Below are 16,981 nucleotides of genomic sequence, written 5' to 3' on the forward strand. Positions count from 1 at the left end.
GAAGCGGAAATAAAAGAGCTCATTTTTTATATCATCACATTTTTTCGACAAAATTATTTTTTTCATTCAACATAATTCCCTTCAAGGGTTATACAGTGATTATAGCGACCCTCCAACTTTTCGATACAATTTTTGTAGTACGATTTGTTCTTTACTTCAAAATGGGACTCAGTTTTGGCGATCACCTCTTGATTGGACGAAAATTTCTTGTTTGAGCATTCTTTTGAGATCTGAGAACAGGAAATAGTCGATGGGGGCCAGATCTGGAAAATACGGTGGATGAGGAACCAATTCGAAGCCCAATTCATAGATTTTTGCCATAGTTTTCACTGACTTGTGACACGGTGCATTCTCTTGGTGAAGCAGCACTTTCTTTTTCTTCAAATGCGGTCGTTTTCCGGCGATTTCGTCCTTCAAGCGGTCCAATAACGCTATGTAATAGTCGTTGTTGATGGTCCTTCCTTTTTCAAGGTAGTCAATGAAAATTATTCCATGCGCATCCCAAAATACAAACGCCATAAACTTGCCAGCCGACTGTTGCTGTTTCCCACGCTTTGGAGCGGGTTCATCGTGTGCAGTCCACTCGCACAGAGCTTTCTCATACCCAAATATTCGTGAATGATATGATGTTCAGGTTCGGTTGATATCTTTGGAGTATCTTCGATTTCATTTATTTTCAATTTATGATCATTCAAAATCATTTTGTGGACCTTTTAACGTTTTCGTCGGTAACAACCTCTTTTCCTAAGATATTAACTTAAAGTCACATATTTTTAGTAATATTTATATCATAATATAGTGTATTTTAATGCGTTAGTCAGGCTCAGGAAGAATTATGTGGCGTGTCATTGAGAATTGTGTTGAATTCGTAAGTAAATGCCAATGTCGGAATTGATTTGCTTGTTTACTTTCCAGAAAATTCGTTGCTAACACAGACCATAGAACAGCTTTAAGCCTGATATCAAAAGAAGCTCGATATATGAGTTCCACATGAATTATGGTTTCCATTTGTAATTCCATTTGATACGTATGTAATTCTTATTCGGCTAACAATAAACTCAAAATTACACAAGTTAAGTTCTGTCAAAATAAGAGACGTTACAGTTTTTTTCTGAGCATATCGAGTTTTGTGCTTGAAAACGTGATTTTGCGACACCCATTACATTTCTTGTTTCATCAAAAGAATGCTGAAAGTTGTCGTTTTACTGGTAGAGACGGTGCGCATGCTCCAACCATAAGAACATTTGAAATGGTTTCAACATTCAAATGTAAATGTGTGAACTTTTAGGCCGAAAACGTTTTAAAATGCGGAATTGTAGAAGTAATTGTGTGAAGACCCAACATAAACTCCAAAAAAAAATGACAGAAAATTCGAAAGTGAGTCGAGCTGCAATTTTTGATAAACTACAAGCTATGTGAATGATCCAATGAAAGGCAGATATCTGGCGGGAATCTACCTGGAGGTTGGTGTCGCATTTGCTGAACTGTTAAATCCTAAAGAAATAGTTAACACTGATCGCTACCGACAACAAATGATCAACAAATGAAAAAAGTTTTAAAATAACTAACGAGAAATTTTATCGCACCCGTCCATCTCTCCTGCTACCGATGGAACACGCGCTTCCAGAGCAGCACTTCCCCAATTTCGAAGAAGTTAAAAAATGACTGGATGAATGGATTAGCTCAACGAAGAAACTATTGTTTTGGAATATCATCCATAAACCGCCTGAAAGATGAGCAAAATGTTTTTGGTCAAATAGCCAAAAATGTGATTTAATACATTTTAACTATGCATTATGAACAACGTATTTGCTGTAGCAAAAATACCGTAAAGGAATTACCAACACACCTGGCAATTAATTTAAGATAAAATGGTACTTTCAAATGGACCAGGTAAACTAAATGTTTATTTAAATAAAACAAAATGATATTAACTCATTTTGTAGTATGATTAAGTCATAATCACATGTTAATGGCACTCTGTTCCTATAACCACCATTGAATATTCCATAAAACTGCAGCATAACGTTTAATTTGCCACCAACTAGCGGTGTATGAAGGAAAAAAAACACACGATTAATTACCATGAAATTAATTTCGTAACAATTTTAAATAGACGGTATTATACGGTATACTGACGAAACGTTGCGAATAGTCCCGCGCATAAATAGATTTTACTTTTATGGTAAGACTGGCGTGTAGATCTCCAGCGTTGTATGTTAATGTATTGTTCTTTTGACATTTCGTTTCGCTTCTCATGCGGATGTTAAAATTCATATTTTACGATACCGAACGAACGTAGATGGCGAATAGCCGTAATATCAAGACATATTTCTAAATGATTGGACTTCGGTCGGGTTTCCTTATCTGGTCTTTGTCAACAATCCGTCCTCTGCAAAGAATTTTTTGCAACAACACTTATGCGATAAAGTTATAAAATGCGTTGACGTAAGTCAAGCCTCAAATACACAAAATAAAATGATCTAGTTGGCCGTGATTACAAATCAGCTGATAAGGACGCAATGAATATAGAATTTATTATGACGAAGAAGAAGCCATAATAAAGAATATACTAATACTACTTAAATAAATATTAAAAGAAGATAATAACACATGGGTTGAACCGGGCGTATCAAGAGCCACACAATCATTCCAGCGCCGCTCTAACATGTCAACGCCACTTTTGTAGAACGGTTTATCTTTTGCCTGAAAATAAACCTGTCGCCAGTCGCTGTCCACTCAAATGAAGATCATTTTGATTCCGGAATGAAGTGACGTTTAAACAGGGCCAAACACTGCTCAAAATCATCAACCCCTTCTTGTTCTTGGTCAACAGTGAGCAAACTCAGCACCCACCTTGAACGGAGCTTTCTCAAAGTCAAAAGCTCATGCAATATAAAACCAACACGTTCGCTTGACATTTTTACGATGTTAGCTAACTCACGCAACTTCACTTTTCGATCATTCAAAACGATTTTGTTTTTTTTTGTGTTTTCTGGTGTTACTATCTCATTTGGGCGTCCACTACATTCTGCATCATCGGTGTCTCTACGACCACGTTTGAAGTCTACAAACCAACGTTTTATTGTTGTTTCTGATGGAACGGAGTCCTTAACACTTTTCAAGCTATTGCATGTCAGCAAGCTAAGTAATGTCACTCTTAACACAACAACTCACAAACTTATGGGTAGAATATTATGAATTTTTAACAGAGTTGTTTTGAAGATCAGTAGTAACTGAAAAAGTAGCGAAAGCAATAAAACTGGCATCTATATGTTAGGCCCGGGACTTTTCAGCCATCTATTATGTCATCAGATGTTCATATAAGATAAACAAGACGGCCCTTTTTAGAATTTGTCATAAAAAGTGAAGTCTTGCTCAGATAAATCACGACTTATATGTCAGTAATAAGTAATAATTAGAAGGAGCAAGGTATGGAGAATACGGAAGGTAGTGAAGCGCTTCCCATTTAAATGTTTCAACTATTTTGCCACATGTGGTCGAGCGTTGTCATGATGAACAATAATATTGTTGTGTTTTTACTCGTATTCCAGCTGTTTTTCGCGTAGTGCTCAGTTTAGACCCATCAATTATAGGTGATCCTCAATAATAGTTTTATAGAGTAATGTTTTTAAGCCAATATTTTCAAATTATTTTGACTTTCTAGAGCGTTCTTTGTCTTCATCGTCAAAATCACCACTTTGTCGTAAGTCTCACACAGCATTCGATGACCATCAGCCCCTTTTTCTTGAAATTGTGAAAATTTCAATTTCATAAGTAAAAAAAGTAAAACTTCTCGCAAATGCGATTTACTCGGTACAAATATTCAACGCACTGAAGAAAAATGATTTGTTCATACTTCGACAAAATGACATATACTAAAAAGTGAAGCCGTAAGTGTCAGTACGGCTTCAATATAAAGTTGGTTACAAACCAACAAATCCTTTAAAATTAACTTATAGGTCTGATATAATAATTTTATTGTTGGTATAGTTTCTATAACCCATATAAGTAAATAAATTACTAGGTTAGGTTTAGAATAGTTTAAAGATGATGTCAATCATATATCATGTTATTGCAGACATCCTAGATGTCACCATATGTTGAAATAGAAGCTAAACATACAGACAGATTTGCCAGAAACCACTTTCGGCTTTATTATCTTTTTCGAACATATTTGTTTCCCCTATAAATAATATTTTATCACCTAGTGCCCCATTTCATCACCAATAAGCCGTTAATTGAGCAGCAACATTGACAAAGAGGTGACACTCAATATCTGGTGAATATGTCGAGTACAAAAGAGCTTCTCATTTAAGAAGGTTGATGTAGACTTTCGTAGTTTTTACTAGACAAAGGCCTCATTTGCTATCAATAGTAATCTCCTATGGTGCTTTGGTCCTATTTGACATCTTCGAAACTCGAAAAAAGTTATATAGTAAACACTTCAGCACTAAGCACAGGGTTTTGACGTAGTAGAAATTTATTTTTGCTTCTCAATTTATCTGCTAATAAAGAAATTTGAATCAATGCTTCCGATAGTAAAACATCTCAAATGCAATTCTCTTAAAATACAACTAATCGTTTATCGTATTTCGGCCAAGATGTGTTTTTAACACAACGTTCACGTATCTTATCTATCGCCCGTTGTTAACTATTTTTAAAATGGCTTGATTTTGCTAAATTTTGAGTCAGTTTTAGACGTTGTCTCTTTTCGAGCGGTATTCATGTTGGAATTTTCCAAACGGACTTTGGAACTTTGCAAGTTAAAAGCTTCGTGTTCGGAATCAATCACGATGTCGGAATTTTTAAAAGAAAAGAATAACTCTGCAGAGAAAATGTTTTGTGGTGATCGTTTTCCTGGATACCTGAACGCAATGTCTTCAACGGATATTAGAAAAACTGAAGAATTGCTAATGTGCGAGCTTGACCAAGGATACAAGCATGAAGGAATGAGGAAGGAAAACTGTATACCGGTAAAAGCTCTATTTTCGCCATTATTCTGATTGTTCTTTATATTATATTTTGCTGTTATTCTCTTTTTTCCTAATTAGAATATTCATACTACCATAAAAACATGTAATTACATGAAAGGTGAATAAATTAAATATTTCTATCATTGTTCCATGTCATTTTAAGCAAGAAACAGCAAATACACATATGGCAGCTCAATAATTGCTTCTTAAACAAATTAAATAAGATCTGAGATCAACATTTTGCTTGGATTCATTGCCGAATCAACGTCAACTAGACGTTGAAAGAACTATACAAAGATAAAGATATATAAAAAGGATTATTCGTTATCGAGTTTATATTATAGTTAAAGATTAGCATTTATTATAATGGTATAAAGGTCCTCCTTTTTACTACACCACTTGTATGTTATTTCAATGCTATTTATATGTATATTAATGTGAATTTTAACTTTATAATATTTAGCTAAATCTCAAACTCAACCCAACAGTTTTATAACTGAAGATTAACATCAAATAAATAGCTATTGAGAATTAGCTTTACAACAATTGCCCTATATATAAGTAAACTTAGTCGTCAATTGTCGTTGAATTAAATCGTCAGGTATTTTGTTAGGCCTGGTGACGATATTGACTGTCAAGCGGCATCTGATCCAATGCTATTTCCAAATTTTCTACTAAATTATTGTTCTGATAAAAAATATAAATTCAAAATTTCTATTTCTTTGTTACTTTTTCACTTTTCGTTCACCGTTGTTGTAGGCATTTTAATTGTACTTTATAGTACTTCTCAGAGTTCCGTAATTTTTATTATGTTCTATGAATCATAAATTGTACTTTATTTGATAAAGCTCATTGTTCTTCTCGAAATTTACACGGAAAAATAGTATTGAACACGAAGACCTTGATGGAGGTGTATGGTCAATGATTATGAAGTTTCCACATGAAGCATAGTGTTAAACCAGACATTATAGTCTCTTGTTAAAATGCTCTTTACTTGGAAGGTTGTAATATAGAATAAAATAAATAAATAATTCATAAGTTACACAGACTTTATTGTAAATCTCTGGGAGTATTCCGTGAGATTTCGTGAATAGGTTAAATATAAATTTCTGGACTAGTGGGACATCACTTCTTCTGAGTTTCTGACGAACCATGGATGAAATTATGCCTCAGCTGGTATAACAAACTGGAACTAGAGCCAAATTCGTATAAAACAACGGCAACATTTTATTTTAATTTAGTTTTGATACATAATAACATTCTGATATAAATAAAATAATGAAATAAAAACGTTATAAAATATAATTTATTTTAACATTATAGTATATCTAATGCATATATTATCGAAGGACTTAAACTACTGGAAATTAAACCTACAAAAGTTTGTAGGTTAGAGTTTTTTTATTATATTTACGTTTTATAACAGTTTTCTAAACCACCTGTGGTATCCAATGGAGGCCTCATCTACCTAATTAAAAATTGTACGTCTTTTTATGTTTAGTTCTTGTTTCCTTTGTTACTATATTTTCTTGTCAAATCATTCTAATATCACTGTATTTCTCCTTAGTTCCTTCTGTTACTACCTGTGTACATTTTTTTTAATAAAATTAGATTTAATCACTGCATTATTGGTAATGTATTTGCCATATCTGCAAAACAGTTAGTATTTATTTTTTCCTCGTACATTTTAACCAAGGGCCCACATATATTCTGAACAATTACACACACATCTATGGCACAAATATTTCACACCCTACAATAGTATTTTCTAGAGTTATCCTGTATTAATTATATACTCCCCTTTACTTATTTCCTCTCTCATCCCCCTATCTTGATACTGTCAACGTTGAATCATAATCCCACATCTAGTTAATAACTAAGCTATTAATTTCCAATCTAACACTAGTTCACAATTCTAACATTTGTTAGTTTCATCTTCTGTGTGCCTGATGGAGTTCGTCCAAACCGAAGGGTGTTATTGTTGACAATGCTTTCCACATATACAATCAGTTCTTCCTTGTATATTTTTATTAACCTGCAATCTCTTGTAGTTATTCTTTGCCACATTCCATAACAATTCGATTTTATTGAATATGCAGTGATAGGGATACCTGTTGCCATATTGTTCATAATATTTATTTGACCTCAACATTTTCAGCCAGAGTAATCACAAATATAGAGCAGCGATTTGAAACTATACCTTTTTAACCGGAATAAAATAACAAGAAATATAAAAGTTATTGAAACGAATTTACAAGCTGCAATAAGCAATACATTATACATATTTATGACGTGAGTTCACTGCTAATTTGGACAGACTATAAAGAAGTTTATAGCAATCACTGTTTTCTGTTCTCGTTTTTTTTTCAAATTTCTTTCACGAAATGCTAGTGTGTTCGATCAAACGAGCATACCTACGCGTCTTTTAACAGTGGTACCATCTATGTGTCATACTAACGCCCCAGTAAGTAGTAACAATGAAAAGTTCATCATTCTGTAGTGACCTTGAGGCATGTCGAATTTTACATAGTGGAATAACGGTCTACAAAATACCCAGAAATATAATCCCAGATGTTCAACTCGGGCGGGGTGCCAGCAGGGCCAACTAGAACCCGATAACGAATAGCTGGCAATCCCGAGACGTTTATCTGGGATGTTATTGAAGGGTATTTCTGATCATTCAATACCCGACCATCGTTTGATTTAGACGTGTCACCATCGACTGTCCAAGCCTCGTCTCCAGGTAACACCGCTGCCATCCTTTTTATCTATTTTGTATTTTCCACATTTTTTTATATTGCCAATAAATAACGGTCACATAACGTAAATACCACTGTTGCATTTCGATTTACCTCCATTCACCGAGCGATATCATTTACCCTAAAATTAAAAAATAGAAAATACGCCTTAAAACGTGCGGTACGAAATCAGCTCTCAAACAAAAGCGATTTCAAAAACACGATCTGTGTAATCTAATCCTCATGGGTTTCCTACAATGTGATTATTTATCTTTTATGCCCGTTTTAAACTAAAAAACCAAGCCGACACGCCGGATATTCCGTATTCAATTTCTCGTTCTAATTAAGTTTCTTTCCGCCAGCAGATGACCTAGTGAAGGATTTCCAGTTAGTTGCCGCACGGTAGCACGATGAGTGGATCGCACGGGCGGTCATGTTTTCTTCGGGGAACTGCTTTTTTTTCGCGAGTACAGTTTTCACCGCGGTGGCAGGAAGCGCCAATTGAGACATATAAAAAAGGATAATGATAAAGCGGCTTCAATCTATTTTGCGGGGAACTTGAGTCAGCAATAAACCTGGTAATGAGTCAGTCAATGATCGAACTTAAACAGACATAATTAAATTTACCATTTAACGCTTCAAAAATAGAATTGTCATGATTGACGTGACCGTTTGTTTTTCTCATCATCATGTAGTCCACGTCTAAGGAAGGGGTATGATGCCAACAACATAACATAAAGAGACATAACAGGTCAATTGAAAAGTCCCCGGCCCGACGCATAGATGGCGCTACTAGAATTAAATTCATATGTTTTTTTAGTTAGCAAAAGATGCGTGTATAAATTTGACAGCTGTCGGATCATTAGTTTGTGAATTATATCATTTTGAGTGAGGCAACTTTTGTTATTGCGAAAAAAATGGATAAAAAGGAATTTCGCGTGTTGATAAAATATTTCAAAAAGCAATATTGCTATTGTTTAAGCAATTGTTGAAGCATAGTTTGAGGCTGTTACCGACGAAAACATTTAAAAAATCCACAAAATGATTTTGATAATTTCACTCCGAAGTCCAATCAAGAATGATCCGAGTGGACTGCGCACGATGAAACCGCTCCAAAGTGTGGGAAAACGCAACAGTCGGCTGGCAAGGTTATGGCGTCTGTATTTTGGGATGCACGTGGAATATTTTACATTGACTATCTTGAAAAAGGGAGGAACATCAACAGTGACTCTTAGATAGCGTTATTGGACCGTTTGAGGTACGAAATCGCCGAAAAACACTTATTTTATTTATATAATCAAAGTTAAGGCGGCAACATTGCGACGTTTTGGCGTCATAAATTTAGATGACGTGAGTTCAGTGTTTTAGTGAACAATAACAGGTCAATTGAAAAGTCCCCGGGCTACCATAGTAAAACACATTCTTTTGGCAAAATTATGTTTTTAGTCAAAATAATTTTCTTCAAGTGTGATACGCTATTATAGCGACCCCCCAACTTTTCGATACCATTTCTGTAGTACGATTTGTCCTTTGTTTCAAAATAAGCCTCAGTTTCGGCGATCACCTCTTCATTCAACGAAAATTTCTTCCCAGCGAGCATTCTCTTGAGATCTGAGAATAGGAAATAGCCGCTGGGCGCCAGGTCTGGAGAATACTGTGGACGAGAAAGCAATTCGAAGCCCAGTTCATGGATTTTTGCCATCGTTTTCACTGGAGTGAAGCAGCACTTTCTTTTTCTTCGAATACCGCCGTTTTTCGGCGATATCGCCCTTCAAACGGTCCAATAGCGCTATGTATTAGTCGCTGTTGATGGTCCTTCTTTTTTCAAGGTAGACAATGAAAATTATTAAATGCGCATCCCAAAATACAGACGCCATAACTTGCCAGCCGACTGTTGCGCTTTCCCACTCTTTGGTCGTGTGCAGTTCACTCGGATGACTTCGGAGTGAAATGATGGAGCCATGTTTCATCCATTGTCACATATGGATGCAAAACTCGGGTGTATTACACTTGATCATCTTCAAACACTGCTCCGAATCATTAATGACAAAAGTTGCTTCACTCAAAATGCTATAATTCACAAACTAATGATCCGACGGCTGTCAAATTTATACACGCATCTTTTGAGGGTCAGGGCTAACTAAAAAAATATATGGACTCAATTTTAGTAGAGTCATCTATGTGACTTTTGAATTGACCTATTATTTATTTTTTTATGTTTAGTTCTTGTTTCCTTGTCAAATTATTCTAATATCACTGTATTTCTTCGGTTAGTACCTGTGTAGATTTTTATTCACAAAATTAGATTTAATCAATGCATTTTTTCAAATACATCTGCTATATCTGCATAACAGTTATTATTCAATCTCTGTTCATACACTCTAATCAAATGCAGTGTATCTTTTTTCAGGTCTTCTTATTTCGAAAAAAGTTAATTACATAAAATTCAATTAAACATTTCATTTATATTTACCAAGTAACCATTAAAAATAGTTTACTCTTGAAAATGATATCTTCAACATTTAATTGATGTTTTGCAAGCAATTATTTAACTACTGCCTTTCTTGGGCACAGTGCTAATCGAAGAATCATCGAAGGATATGTTCGAAGGATATATTATAGGATGTTCCTCCATAAACTGGTAGCAATTGTTAGAAAACCTCGATAGTCTTTACAATGTTTACTACTTTTTTTTCAAGAACAATTATGCTGCCGGTATTATTTCCATTATTATCCAGTACTTGTTATTGCCAACTGCTAAGTATTGCCATTGGTATAAACAACGTTAAAATCAATGGGTAGTTTTCTTAATATATGATAAACGAAAAAATCAGAACCACTACAGCCAATTTACGACTCTCGTGGTTTAGACAGTACATCGTAATCGATTGACAATGTCAAATAATATAATGTTATATTATTACTGTCATTATGAAGCCCTAATTACGAAAAATCAATCAGTGACAGTAAAATTAAACACAAAATTATAGATTAAAAGTGTCTGTTAACTTTTAGCGTCCTTGTGGGCGTGTATTATTTGTCATAATGTCCACTCTTATTGTGTTTTAAGATGATATCTGATTAATGTTCGTACAGTTCTCTGCTTGCTGTGTGGTGACACTGCGTGTCTATTGATAACGTATCGTCCTTGTCATTACGATATAAATATTTCATCGTGCCTTCCGATTGTTGTCGGCAAACGCACCATCGTAAATGGGACCCTTAGTCACCCACCGTTTTAATTCAATTTTCTTTTGTCTTCATGAATTAAACTAAGCGGACCGCGTTACCTAAGTTCGCGCTAGACTTTTACTTCGTAATCGGCTTAAAATGGTATAGGAAGCCATCCTGTGCCAAATTAATTGACGGAATTGTCTTACATTTTCAACAGTAACCGGGTTGGGTCAAATTTTAAAGACATTTACAGCTTTAAGGCCTGCGACCGAGGAACTTTCAATGACTACTAGATCATAAAAAGCAAATATCTTCCGCCTGTTAATTCCTATCATTTCGCATGGTTGTCAGCTCCGTCAATTTATCTAATTTCCTCAGTCTTATTTTTTTCTATTTCTCCTTCTTTAATATATATATATATATATATATATATATATATATATATATATATATATATATATAATTTAATTATTACTTTATTGTTACTAGTCGTTTCCGACTAACCTACAATTTGTCTTTATGATAACTTAAATCTAGGTATATAACTAGGAGAGCCCATCGGCCCTATCTCAGTCACTGGTAAAATAATGTTTATACATGTTACTGCTCTATTTTTTTATTAATTGCACCTCGCTACACAACACTATACAAGATCAGATGGTTTAATTCTTTTGAGTCTGTGTCCTGCTCTGGTGGTATCCAGAAGTTGCAATACTTCAATATTCTCATGAGAATGGAGTCTTTCCTCATGCCCCCTTGTAATTCTTTTGATTTCTTGTCTGATTGACTTGTGGGTATCTGAAAGTCTCGATGTAGGTAGTCAGTCCTCTAGTATTCGGGTTTGCCCACAATACTTCTCAGGACTTTGTTCTGAAATATTTGTATTTTGTTTATGTTACTCTTTGCAGAACATCCCCATAATTGAACTCCGTATGTCCATAAAGGTTTCAGTATTTGCTTATATAAAAGCAATTTATTATGTACTGATAATTGTGATTTTCTTCCAATTAGCCAATACATTTTACTATATTTCAATTCCAGTTCTTTTCTTTTCTTCTTTATATGTTCTTTCCAGCGAAGTTTTGCATCAAGATTCATTCCAAGATATTTAGCGCTGTTGCTATATAGAATGATAATGTTATTTAATGTTATTGGTACTTGTACGATCTGATTGTAGGTGATAATACACAGATTTACTTTCGTTAATTTTTATTTTCCAAGCTAGTGTCCAATTATTTATATTCACTTGCCTGCTGTAATTTTCGTGTGGCTTCTTTACTATTGTGACCGATCACACTATCATCAGCAAATGTAGCCATCGTAATATTTTCCATTTGTATATCACAAGTGTACAGTAGATAAAGCATTGGCTCCACTTATAAGTTTCTTTTTGTTTAATTCTAAATATTCTGGCTGTAATTTACGATTTTAGTAACTTTAATAACCTTATCGAAAGCCTGTGCTACATCTAAGAATATAGCTGAGCCTACTTTTCTACTTCCCTAGGCTTTTTTAATAACATCTGTTCTTCTATGGACCTGGTCAATTGTTGAATGGTTGTCAATAAACCCAAATTGGTGTGTTGGTATTAGGTTTTTTCTCTCTGTGACTGTATTATATGAGAATTGTATCCATTAAATGTTCATCGTCAATGCTGCATCTTCTTGTTTAGATTCTTAAAGCTGTATCCATTCTGTGGACGGACACATACGAGATAATCTACACAGGTAATTGTAGGTGAAATCTACATGTGTAGACTTCATAGCATTTACATTTATTTGTAATTTCTTATTCTAGACCATTTACAGCTGTCTAAATGTTTTTACTTGTAGTAAGTAAGTAAGTAATCAAATATGGTCATTCTTACTCCTTCACATTTAGAGATATCACTGTGGTACATATCCTTGTGATACCCTTATTGCTCATTGATAAGTTCTGAAGTGTAAACTTAAAGTAAAACAAGTAAGAATGTTTCCTGGTTTGCTTCAGATAATCCGTATCTTGCTTTTAAAATTACCATAATACTTCGTTTGATATGAATTGTTGACTATTAGTTCTGAGCTGGGTTTTATTATGAATTTAAAAAATTTCTTGAACCTCTAATGTGAAGATTCATTAATTTATGAAAGACCATATTGCTGGAGTAGTAATAATCTCCAGGTGAGCTGCTATCAGCTTAGAGGTCCTGCACCTTTTTGATCTAATCAATTTTGTCCTCGTTCTCTTTAAGATTACGAAATGTTCCTCCCTGCTCAGGTTGAAAGCTGGAATCTTATCGCTATAGGGAATTAGTAGATCTTATCCAAAACAAGGGGAAAATGTGGCAGCTAGCAACTTACAGTATATTTTCATTAAATTTTGTTTCAGTTTAAGTGTATGTGAACTATTTTACCAAAACCAAACGCTACAAATTAAATCAAACGTGTGTTAACTAAGATTTCCCTATCATCATTTCCCATTACGACTAGGACATTCCCTGATTATAAATGAAATGTCTTATTTTCTGTGAAAACTATCACCAAACGGGATTACGCGATGATAAATGTCCGTCAAACGATTTTTAAATGACGTTAAATTAATTCTCATTTAAAATAAATTTAGAATGAATCATTCTGGGGAGGTCGAGGTAAACTAAATGAGGTCACAATTTCACTATTGTTTACAGACATTTATTGAGTGTTTCGAATCTAAATAGTCAATAAACCTTATTGATAAATAAACGGCATCTAAAATTAAATAGCCTGGGAAAATTAGTATAGAAATGGTTTATACTGTATATACAGTTCTAGCCATGTAAAAAAAATACCATTACATAAAATTACAATAAAAATATGGAGGCTGGAGGACAAAGCATCAGTTTCGTAAGCTTTGACGTTTCCATATCAAATCCTAATCCTTTAGTCTTAAGTATATTCTCATGTATTAGGCTTACAAATTAGTTCTAAAGTATTTCTAAAGTCCTAAAATGAATTTTCATCGGTTATCATTTCATAGTTTCATCATGTGGTCCTTGTTGTGTTATCTTGTTGAAGAATAACTGTTTTCTGCTCAGTACTCGGCTCAGATGCATCAATTGTAGCCAATAACAATCCCCATTGAGGGTTTCATCGAGAAATGCCTTCATATCCTCGTCCTCAAATTTTTTTGCCTGTCCAAAAGACTATTTGTCTTCAGTGTTAATATCACCACTGTTAAAATGTAGTATCAATGAAGCATGGCCACCAAAAGCTTCACAAAGCATTTGATGTACTTCAGCCGCCTTTTTCTTCAATTTGAAATAAATTGAAGCAAATCCTGCAAAAGCGTTTTATTCAGTATCAATTCAGATATTTTCAACGCACAGAGAACATTTTTTGTTCATATTTCGGCGAAAAAAAGTTTTACTTTATATTTTCTATATTCTACATTTTCAATTTGTGGCTTGTCGGTTTTCGATGTTGTAGGTGTGCCAACATTAACTGTCAAAATATAAATAATCTAGCTGTTTGAAGATTATAAATGATGATACTATTGCTATAACGGAGAATCTCATTGTATTTTTGTTATAATTATAGTAGTTTCTTGTGTTTTTTTGTTGTGAATTGTGTTCATAAATTCAGTCAACAGTTTTTGTTATATTTCACGGCATATATATTCGCAACTTTTTGATGCGAAGGTAGAAGAAATGCTGGCTTCTACATATTCACTCATGTTCAAATATATGGCGATAATAGCTAAATAATAACAAAGTACCAATAATTTCGCTGTGCCTCTGGTTTGTTAAAGGTCCTAAAACCTTTCGGATAACAATCTTGTTTTTCTTCACTCTGAAGCAGAAAGCCTTCAACATCCTATGACATTGATTTTGGGGAAAAGAGGATCCTCATTTAGTCAGTACCTTGAGTAACTTCAATTCGCCATTGGTGGCTATACCCTCAACTACTACGTTCTTATTCATATTCCACGAGACAAGTTTAAGAGATGTTTTGAGTAATTTCGAAATGATTGACGATCCAACCACACGCTATTCTCTTTTCTTAATAAGTTATTTGATTAAGATTAACGATATAAATACAAAAGATTATGAATTAGGGATTATTTCTTTGGAATAATCCTTTTCGGTTTTGATCATACATCGCTTGGAACGTTAAAGGATACTTTGTACACCCTGTAGTTTTATTAATAAGATATATTATAACGAGTATTTAATGAAATGAATAATGCGAATTATACGAAACCTAAAATTATCATTACATCATACCGTTATGAGGTCACTATTTTTTTAATGTACGTTTTTATAACCCTATTCTAGAATAATATACATAAAAGGTGAATATTTAGTGCAATTATGGCGGTAGGAACTTTTATTAATTATCTGTGAAATAAGAGCAACCTAATGCTTTTTACGAAAAAAACGTATGTTAGAAAAATAATGTTTAGAATTAATTTATTATTCAATATATATCATTTTGATATAAATCATTGGCACTATAACATTATTTGTTAATTATATATTTATAATATAAATTAGTTATGTCCCTATTTGTTTAAAACAGAACTTTTTGTTTTATTCGGAATAATTCTTCTCGTATATGTATATTAACTTTAATTTTGAATTTAGAACATTTAGTTGGAAGTAGCCCTTTAGAACGCTGATTGAAAAATAAATTAGAATCAGACAACGATTCTTAAGTATACATAAACATGTCATAATTCGTATATTTTTCTTACTTTACACATAAACTCCCCAAAGAATTCTTTGATCCCTTTCCATCATCGACTTGTCAAAATTTATGACGATCTACCGTAGGTTGGTAAACTTTAATCTACAAGAAAAATCAATCCATGAGGACCTTAACATTGAAATTCCTCAACTATGTATAATCTTTAAATTTATTTTTATCGCCAACTGTTTGTTATTTCTAAAACATTTCAACATTGTTATTGACACAATCTTTAAAATATACTATCTATACATCGGTTTGCCTATTATAGATATTGTTCAACTTATTATTAATTTTAATTATACGTGTTTAATTTATTTAGTTAAAACGATACCGTATAAAACGATTGTTTTAATATAAAATCCAAAGTGAAATCTATTTGGACTTTTACTTTCAATAAAAATTTAAATGTGTTTTGTTCATTTGCGTGTGTCTATTGAAACACTTTCTGAATTCCTACTCTAATAATTTAAATATGTTTGAATTTGCATTATTCCGATTCTGTTAAGTGCTGGTATGTCTACTGGTCAATTTTTTTTTACTTTAAAAAGGTATTTATTGAGGAAATTGCTACTTTCTCCTTAAATAAGATCATTAAAAGCAATTCACCCCTCTTTCTGAGAATCCAACATGGTAGTGATGAACTGTTGGGCCATCATAATCCGATGGAAGCACCTTCCTTCGCTTTTGCTTTTGACAAGCCTGGAAACTATGATTTTTTTTAAAATAATCTCCATCTTTAAGGAGTGGTTTTACGAATTGCTTCATCAATCCCAGCTTGAGGTACCGCCTTGATAAAAGAACTGTATGTGGACGTACTAATGTTTCTTAGAGTCTTCTTCCTTTTTTGGTCCAATGATTTGCTCGGTCCCTGCTATCCCATACACAAAAACAAGTGAAAACTGATCTTAGGCTCTGATGTTTATGTATTAACACCACTGTTTTTCTATTAAATGCATCTCACTACACTACATTAGACAAAATCAATAGTATCATGGTATCAATGATTATTTTGAGTCTATATCCTGTTCTGGTGTTATTAATATGAGAGCGAAATCTCTCCAGATGTCTCATTGCAACTGTTGATTTATTGAGTGACCTGAGTAACGAAGATTCATTCCGGGATGCTTGTTACTATATGGAATGATAGATAAGTAGGCTTCCTCTTGTTTGACTCGAAACATTATCGCTGTAAAGTAGGATTTTAATAGTTCAGTGTGTTGTTTCGGTAACATTTTCTGTAGGGTATGAAGGCCGTCATGCCATACCTTATCGAAGGCTTGTGACACTATCGTATTGGATCTTAAGTGCATCTACACAAATCATTTTTTTATATTAATTACCTCTTACATTAGATATGCTTTGTGCAATCTTAATTTACAAATTAATT

General features: G+C 33.6%; 1 protein-coding gene across 4 annotated transcripts in view; it reads left to right on the forward strand.

The window, feature by feature from the left end:
* raw (NDT-like domain-containing protein raw) overlaps nt 1-16,981 on the forward strand; it is a 212,528-nt gene that overhangs the window by 173,623 nt on the left and 21,924 nt on the right. The gene's annotated exons all lie outside the window — the stretch shown is intronic.

The sequence above is a fragment of the Rhynchophorus ferrugineus genome, unplaced genomic scaffold (genome assembly GCF_030347505.1).
Source record: "Rhynchophorus ferrugineus isolate W39M unplaced genomic scaffold, kcgeb_rfMv2 rfM4, whole genome shotgun sequence".
NCBI lineage: Eukaryota > Metazoa > Arthropoda > Insecta > Coleoptera > Curculionidae > Rhynchophorus > Rhynchophorus ferrugineus.